Genomic DNA, 9,097 nt, shown 5'->3' with positions numbered 1-9,097 from the left:
CTTGGAGAGAAACTTGTCGGTGGCGGTGTTCCCTCCAGTGGGCAGAGATCACAGGTTAGGAGGTACTAAAAAAGTAACCAAGTTTGTTTCTCCAGATTCATCCAGAATTGCCTCTTCACTCTCATGATAGCCTTCTGGAGGTTGCACCTGGATTTCTTGTAGGTCTCTGGATTTCCAGTCCTAAATGCCACAGACCTAGCCCTCAGCAGACGATGAATCTCCTGGTTCATTCAGGGCTTCTGGTTTGGGAAGACTCAATATGCTTTTGTGGGCACACACTTGTCCACACGGGTCTTGATGAAGTCAGTGATGACTGTGGCAATATTCGTTCAGATCTATCGATGAATCAACGAATATGGTCCAGTCCACCAATTCAAAGCAACCCTATATACGCTCCTCCACCTCCCTTGATCATACCTTTGTGGTCCTCTCCGCTGGTGCCATACTCTTCAGTCTCTGTCTGTACTGCAGGAAATAGAAGCACGGCCAGGTGGTCAGAATTCCTGAAGTACAGGGGCGGAGTGGCTTGGTAGGCACTCTTGATGGTGTTGTAATAGTAGTCGGGTGTGTTGGGTCCTCTGGTGTTACAGATGACATAGTGGGAAGAGTTCAGCAGAAGCTTCAAGCTACCCTGGTTGAAGTGCCCTGTGATGATGGGAAAAGCATCAGGGTGTGCCGTTTCGTGCCTGTTAATTATGGTGCTTGATTCCTCCAGTGCCAGATTGACATCTGCCTGAGGTGGGATATATACTGCAACCAGGATAACAGCAGAGCACTCCCTTGACAGATAGTACTGACGACATTTGACCGCCAGATGATCCAGATCAGGGAAACAAGACTAAGACAGAATTGCCACATCCGGGCACCATGACAAGTTAATCAAGAAGCAAATGCTTCCACTTCTGCCATGTGGTGGATGGTGAAACTCTTGGGCTGGAGCACTGCGTCCGGAGAGCAGGGAGCGAGCCATGTCTCTGTGAAACAGAGTACACGGCATTCCCTTATGTCCCTCTGATACAGCAGTCTTGCTCTGAGGTCTTCTATCTTCTTTTGGTGTCAGTCTCAGGGTTTGCTGAATCTTGGCGGCCAGTGGTGATATTCACTTCTATCTTGTTTTCCAATGCTAGTACATAAGCCAGGAGGATGCAGGGTAGGGACTCGAGCCCTGATACTTCAGTCTTACCTGAAGTCCTCTCCGGTGACCACATTTTCTGGCACAATGCAGCCTCCTTGATTTTCAGGAATATTGGATGTTATTCCCTCTTAATACTCTAACACACTCTTAACTTTTTTTAATTGTTACACAGTAGAATAATATATTTTCTGGTGAACCAGTTAAGTTTAACAGGAACATGGGAAGCAGAACCAGTTGAATTTCAATGGACCACAGGAAACAGTGAGAATAAAGGGTGAGCAGGAACTGGGGGCACCAGTGAGATAAAGGGACCATGGGAACCTGGGTCCTAGTGAGTTAAAGGGTGTGCAGGAACCAGAGCACTGGTGTGTGAAAGATAGCATGGGAATCAGCTCTAGCTGAACCAGATGCTGAATCAATGTGATTTCCAGGTGCAACCAATGGTAAGGCTCTGTGGGGAATGTATTATTATGTAGTTACTGAGAATGAGACAGTAATTCCATTCAAGCTTGACACCGGAGCTCAGGTGAATCTGTTATCCAAGGATGATTATAAGACTCTCACAGTAAAGAGTAAGGTATACCCTGTGAAGTTAAAAATGACAGGCTACACTAGAGAGAAAGTTCCAATAAAAGGGGGCTGTATGGTGACCTTTAAGCACAAGGGGCAGCACTTAAAATCACAGCTACTGATTGTAGAAAAGAGAGTACAGCCAATATTGGGTCTGAGTGCATGTGAAAAGCTCAACCTAGTGAAAAGAGTTTTCATAGTAGCTTCACATACCAAAGATGACCAAACAGCATTCATGGAAGAGTATGCAGATGTCTTTGAGGGGCTCGGATGCTTAGCTGGTGTACATAAAATTCACATACATGGCTTCTGTTGTCCATGCATGCAGGGAAGTACCATTTCAACTTAGAGATAAACTTAAACAAGAACTAGCATGTATGGAATGAATGAATGTCATTACAGAAAACTGAAGAACCAACAGATTGGGTGAGTTCACTGGTCATTGTGCAAAAGAAAAATGGAGCATTGCGGATATGTCTAGACCCAAGAGATCTCGATAAAGCCATCAAGAGAGAGCATTTTAAATTGCCAACACGAGAGGAGATCATGTCCCGGTTTTCGGGTGCCAAATGGTTTAGCAAGCGCGACGCATCATCTGGGTTTTGGCAGATGAAGCTTGATGAGGCAAGTTCGAGACTGTGCACTTTTAACACACCACAGGGATGATATTGCTATCTTCGGCTGCCATATGGGATCCTGTCTGCACCAGAAGTCTACCATAAAACCATCCGCATGACTTTTGAGGGCATATCTGGTGTCGAGACCATGATGAATGACATCATCATCTGGGGATCCACCAAGGAGGAACATGATACGCGACTGAGACAAGTGCTTGACGTGACAAGGAATGTCAATTTGAAAATAAATAAAGAGAAATGTGAGTTTGCTGTTAAGACACTGATCTTCATAGGAGATGTCATATCTGAAGAGGGAGTGAAGCCTAACCCAAGAAAGACATCAGCCATTGAAAACATGGAGAGGCCCCAAAACAAAGAGGAGTTGAGATGTTTCTTAGGGATGGTGACTTACATGGCTAAGTTCATCCCTTGACTATCAACAGTGTCAGCACTACTTAGGTCACTCCTTGAGCAACAAACTGAATGGATTTGGTCTCATGAGCAAGAAGAGTGGTTCCAGACATTGAAAAGGGTCCTAACTGAAGAGCCCATTGTTGTGTGAAATGGTTCTTGTGGAATCTTAAAAGTAGAGGAACTCTGGATACAGTCTTTGTAATTTAAAAATGGTTTATTAACAAAGACAAACGCAGGGACAGAATGAATGGGAACAGATGCACACTCACACACACACGCAGGAGACCGCAAACGTGAGGGGGAATCGCAACGAGGATGAGATACACACACACACACACACACACACACACACACACACACACACACACACACACACACACACAAAACAAGGTACAGCTTAGAGGGATAAACACTTCAATGCCTGAATACCTTGACTCAAACAAGCATTGGCCCTAACACTCCCTGGAATCTGACTCCCTGGAATCTGACTAAGACACTCCCAAACCACATGGTAATGCAGACTCTTACCAGTGGTCTCTGCAGCAATGTCTCACTATTCCTGGGGCAGTTGAAAGAGAGACCAGGGGATTGCAACACTCTTTATAGTGCTGGAAGGCCCGGCCAGGTAATTTAGACAGGCCAATGGCCTGGAGGTCAAGGACAAAGGTGCCTGCCAGAGCCGATGGTCAGGCAGGTTCAGGAACAAAGGTGCTCTCCCAGGCCAATCCCTATGCCCACACCTCATGGGTGGGGTGGAGCCAAACCTCGATTGACAGTGGTGTGACTTCCGACCCAACGAGCAATGCTGTCATCCGACCAGAGGGGTCATTGTCGTCACTGTCACGTGACAGCCATGTGCTTTCATACTACACCCATGCTGAAGTTTCATGATCCAGAAAGGTGTATCAGGATATCAGCTGATGCGTCCCGGCACGGCCTTAGATCAGTACTACTGCAGCAGCATGATGGCACATGGGAACTTGTGGCCTATGCATCAAGGGCTTTAACAAGTGCAGAAGCCAACTATGCACAAATAGAGAAAGAGCTTCTCGCCAGTACATATGCATGTGAAAGGTTCCATCAGTACTTCTATGGGCAAGCTATTGAAGTGGACACAGATCATAAACCATTGGTCTCAATTATGTCCAAACCACTGAGTGACTGTCCCATGAGGATACAGCGCATGTTGATAAGGCTGCAGAAATATGATGTGATGATGATCTACACACCGAGAAAATATATGTTTGCTGCTGATGTGCTGTCTCGAGCAGTCGACAAGACAGAAAAGAGTGACCAACATGTTAATGCAGATATACAGGTTTATGTTGACATGATTGTCACCTCTCTTCCAGTATTTCCGGATAGAACAGAGCAGATTAGGAAAGCAGCAGAGGCAGATGAAACAATGAAAGTACTCAATGATACAATACGGAAAGGATGGCCAGCAGCAGAGGATAGCTGCCCAATGTGTATTCAGGATTATTGGGCATGCAGAGCCAAACTGTCAGTAGTGAAAGATATGGTCTTCAAAGGGAACAGGTTTGTGATTCCAGTGTCACTACGCAAGGAGATGCTCCAGAAGATACACGAAGGGCATCTTGGGGAGGAAAAATGTAAACGTAGAGCACGTGAAGTGATGTACTGGACAAGAATGAACCAAGACATCAGCCGGACCAATGCTTCCTGTGAAATATGCCTTACCTACAGATCAAAGCAGCAAGCAGAACCACTTACACCACACCCTGTACCAGACAGGCTGTATTTCAGAGTAGGAGTGGATTTGTTTGACTGTAATGGGAAGAGCCATATTGTTGTAACAGACTACTTTTCCAATTACCCAGAGGTTGCAACACTGCAATCAACATCCAGCAAAGCAGTTAACACGTTCCTGAAAGCTGTGTTTGCGAAGCATGGAGTTCCATGTGAAGTAGAATCAGATGATGGTCCACAATTTTTGAGCTGTGAATTTGAATCCTTTGCCAATGTTTGGGGGTTTCGACACATAACCTCAAGCCCACATCACCCAAAATCTAATGGCCTAGCAGAGGGTTCAGTTAAGGTGGTGAAGGATTTCCATAGAAGTCTAATGACTTACGGAAGTGCGCCACTGCAGAACGGCCTTTCACCAGCTGAAATGCTGATGGGTTGACGCATACGCACTAACCTTCCAATACATGAAAACCTATTGACACCTGAAGGAGCACACAAGGTCAAACAGGCTAAAGAGGAAGGGAAAGAAAAACAGAAACAGAATCACAAGACAGCGAAAAGCCTACCAGTCCTGAAGCCTGGGGATCAAGTGCAAATCCGAGATCATGATTCTGGCACATGGTCCATGCAAGGAGTTGTGCAAGAAGAAGTAAATCCACATTCATACCAGATCCAGACAGAGTGAAGGACACCTCTGAGGAGGAACCACGTGGATCTACGACCACAAGCTCCAACCCATGGCCGTGACCCATCCCCTGTCAGTATACCAAAGGGGCCAGCATATGGAGAAAATGAACATGTGGACCAGAATTCCCAGGAAAACACCAGTAGTAATAGTAAATAGTAACCAATAGAAAGCGACACACCGGCGAAAACAAGTACCAGACCAAAAAGGACCATTAAACCACCTCAGAGACTGACTGAAAGCTGCTGAGTGGACAAGGGTTCTTGGCAGGTTTATAAGGACAAAGCATTGTGTTTGTTTTTCTTTAGAGGGGGAAGATGTGTTATTATGTGTTGTTATGTAGTTATAATAAAGAACTACAGTTCCCAGTAGGTAATGTAAGGGGTCACATGGGGGAACAGGAAGTGGCTGTAAAAGAGCGGGAAAGCAAGCCAGCCTGTCTGTTGCAGCCAATCTGTTGTTGTTTTAATAAATGTTCAGATGTAAAACCCACGCTAAGTTTGTCTCTTGATGAAGAACAAACATAACACCACCGACTTAGCAACTTAAAGCTAACTTGGAGCAACATGCATAATACTGGAGGAACTCAGCAGGTCAGGCAGCATCTGTGGAGAGAAATGAACAGTCAACGTTTCGGGTTGAGACCCTTCATCATTCATTGAGGGCCTGGACCCAAAACGTCGACTGTCCATTTCCCTCCATAGTTGTTGTTTGGCCCGTTGAGTTCCTCCAGCATTTTGTGTGTTGCTCCAGATTCCCAGCATCTGCAGTCTTTCTTGTGTCTTAAAACTGACCTGCTTTCTCAATTTTCAAGTTTTCACAAGATCACAAGACAAGGGAGCAGAAGCAGGCCATTCGGCCCATCGAGTCTGCTCCAAGGAAAGGGAAATAGAAATGGGGAATGGGGGAAGAAAAAAAAACCTATTCTAATCCCAATTTCCGGCCTTATCCCCATATCCCTTGATATCCTGACTATTTAGATATCTATCTATCTCCTCCTTGAACGCCCCCACTGATCTGGCCTCCACTGCTGTACGTGGCAAGGAGTTCCACAAATTCACCACCCTCTGGCTAAAGAAATTTTTCCTCATCTCTGTTTTGAAACTGTACCCTCTAATTCTAAGATTGTGCCCTCTGGTCCTGGACTCACCCACCAAGGGAAACAGCCTAGCCACATTTACTCTGTCCTTTCCTATCAATATTTTAAATGTCGCTATGAGGTCCCCTCTCATTCTTCTGTACTCCAGTGAGTACAGTCCAAGAGCCAACAAACGCTCCTCATACGTAAGCCCTTTCATTCCTGGAATCATCCTCGTAAATCTCCTCTGAACCCTCTCCAACGTCAACACATCCTTCCTAAGATGTGGGGCCCAAAACTGCGCACAATATTCCAAATGAGGCCTCACCAGTGCCCCATAGAGCCTCATCAACACTTCCTTACTTTTATACACTATACCTCTCGTAATGAATGCCAACGTAGCATTCGCTTTCTTTACCACCGATCCAACCTGGTGGTTAACCTTTAAGGTATCCTGCACGAGTACCCCCAAGTCCCTTTGTACTTCCGTGCTTTGGATTTTCTCTCCTCCTAGATAATAATCTGCCCGCTTATTTCTGCTTCCAAAGTGTACACATTTCTCTACATTGAATCTCATCTGCCATTTCCTTGCCCATTCTCCTAAACTGTCTAGGTCCCTCTGCAACCTTCCTATCTCTTCAATACTCCCTACTCCTCCCCCTATCTTGGTGTCATCCGCAAACTTAGCCACGAAACCATTTATTCCATCATCCAAATCGTTAATGTACAAGGTAAAAAGGAGCGGTCCCAACATCGACCCCTGCGGCACACCACTAGTAGCCGGTAACCAACCAGAACGAGATCCTTTTATTTCCACTCTTTGCTTCCTGCCAACCAACCAATGCTCCACCCATTCTGTTATCCTACCCGTAATTCCATGACCTCTTATCTTATTAATCAGTCTCTTGTGAGGCACCTTATCAAAGGCCTTTTGGAAGTCTAAATACACAACATCTACTGCCTCTCCCTTATCCACCCTACCTGTTATTTCTTCAAAAAACTCCAATAGGTTGGTCAGGCAGGATCTTCCCTTCACAAAACCATGTTGGCTAGGACCTATCTTGCCTTGCGCCTCCAGGTATTCCGTAACCCCATCCTTGAGGATAGATTCCAATAACTTCCCCACCACTGACATCAGACTAATAGGTGTGTAATTTCCTTTATGCTGCTCCCACCTTTCTTATACAACGGAACTACATTTGCGACCCTCCAGTCCTCCGGAACCACGCCGGAATCTATCGATTTCTGGAAAATTATCGCCAATGCCTCCGCTATCTCTAAAGCCACCTCCTTCAGAACCCGGGGATGCACCTCATCCGGTCCGGGAGACTTATCAGTCTTTAGCCCATTTAGTTTTCCTAGCACCTTCTCCCTAGTAATCTTAACTGAACTCAATTCCATTTCGTGAGACTCCTGACTAACCGGCACATTGCTGATGTCCTCCACGGTGAAGACCGATGCAAAATATTCATTTAATTCCTCTGCCATCTCTCTATCGTCCATTATAATAGATCCTGCACTGTTATCAATTGGTCCTATATCAACCCGTGTCTCTCTTTTACACCTTATGTATTTAAAAAAACTCTTAGTATCCTTTTGAATGTTATCCGCCAACTTCCTTTCATAATTCATCTTTTCTTTCCTAATGACCTTCTTAGTTTCTCTCTGCAGGTTTTTAAAAGCTTCCCAGTCTTCTGTTTTCCCACTAATTTTTGCTTCTTTTTACGCCGCCCCTTTTGCTTTTATTTTAGCCTTCACCTCTCTCGTTATCCACATTGGTGCCTTTTTTCCATTCAAAACCTTCTTTTTTCTTGGAATATATCTATCCTGCAATTTCCTTATTTCCTGTAGAAATTCCTTCCATTTCTCCTCTGTCGTCCCTCCAGCCAGCTTACTCTTCCAATCAATTAGGGCCAACTCCTCTCTCATACCATTGTAATTTCCTTTGTTCCACTGAAATATCGATACACCAGTTATCAGCTTCTCCTTCTCAAACTTGAAACTGAACTCAATCATATTGTGATCACTGGTTCCCAGTGGTTCCTTTACCTTTAGTTCCCTAATCACCTCCGGTTCATTACACAGCACCCAATCCAAAACAGCCGATCCCCTGGTGGGCTCTTTAACAAGTTGCTCTAGAAAAACGTCCCTTGGACATTCCACAAACTCCCTCTCCTGAGTACTACCGCCATTCTGGATTTCCCAGTCCACCTTCATGTTAAAATCCCCCATAATTATCTTCACATTGTCACTCTGGCATGCTTTTTCTATCTCAAACTGCAACTTATTGTCCACTTGCTGACTGCTATTAGGGGGCCTATATATGACTGCTACTATTGTCCTTTTACCCTTGCTATTTCTTAGCTCCACCCACAAGGATTCCACCTCCTCTGACCCAATATCCTTCCTTTCTATTGATTTATATCACTACTAACCATCATGGCCACACCTCCCCCTCTGCCTACCTGCCTATCCTTCCTATACACTGTGTACCCCTGGACATTCAGTTCCCAATCACATCCATCATAAAGCCATGACTCGGTGATTGCCACAATGTCGTATTTATTAACCTGTAGTTGTGCCACTAGGTCATCTACTTTATTCCTAATGCTACGTGCATTTAAATATAGTACGTTTAGTCCGGTATCTGCTATTAATTTTGTTGTACTTCTATTGTTCAGCAGATTATCCTGGCTTTCCACCTGTCTATCCTTCTTACCATCTTCACTACATACTACCTTAGACATGTTCCTATATACCTCATCCCCTATCCTAACATTCTGTATCCTAACATCCTGACCTGTTGTACTTCTATTATTCAGCAAATTATCCTCACTTCTCACCTGCCTGTCCTTCTTGCCATCCTCATTAGACTTGTTTCTATAAAC

This window comes from Pristis pectinata, chromosome 10, assembly GCF_009764475.1.
Source record: "Pristis pectinata isolate sPriPec2 chromosome 10, sPriPec2.1.pri, whole genome shotgun sequence".
Lineage (NCBI taxonomy): Eukaryota > Metazoa > Chordata > Chondrichthyes > Rhinopristiformes > Pristidae > Pristis > Pristis pectinata.
Note: the sequence above shows the minus strand (reverse complement) of the source record.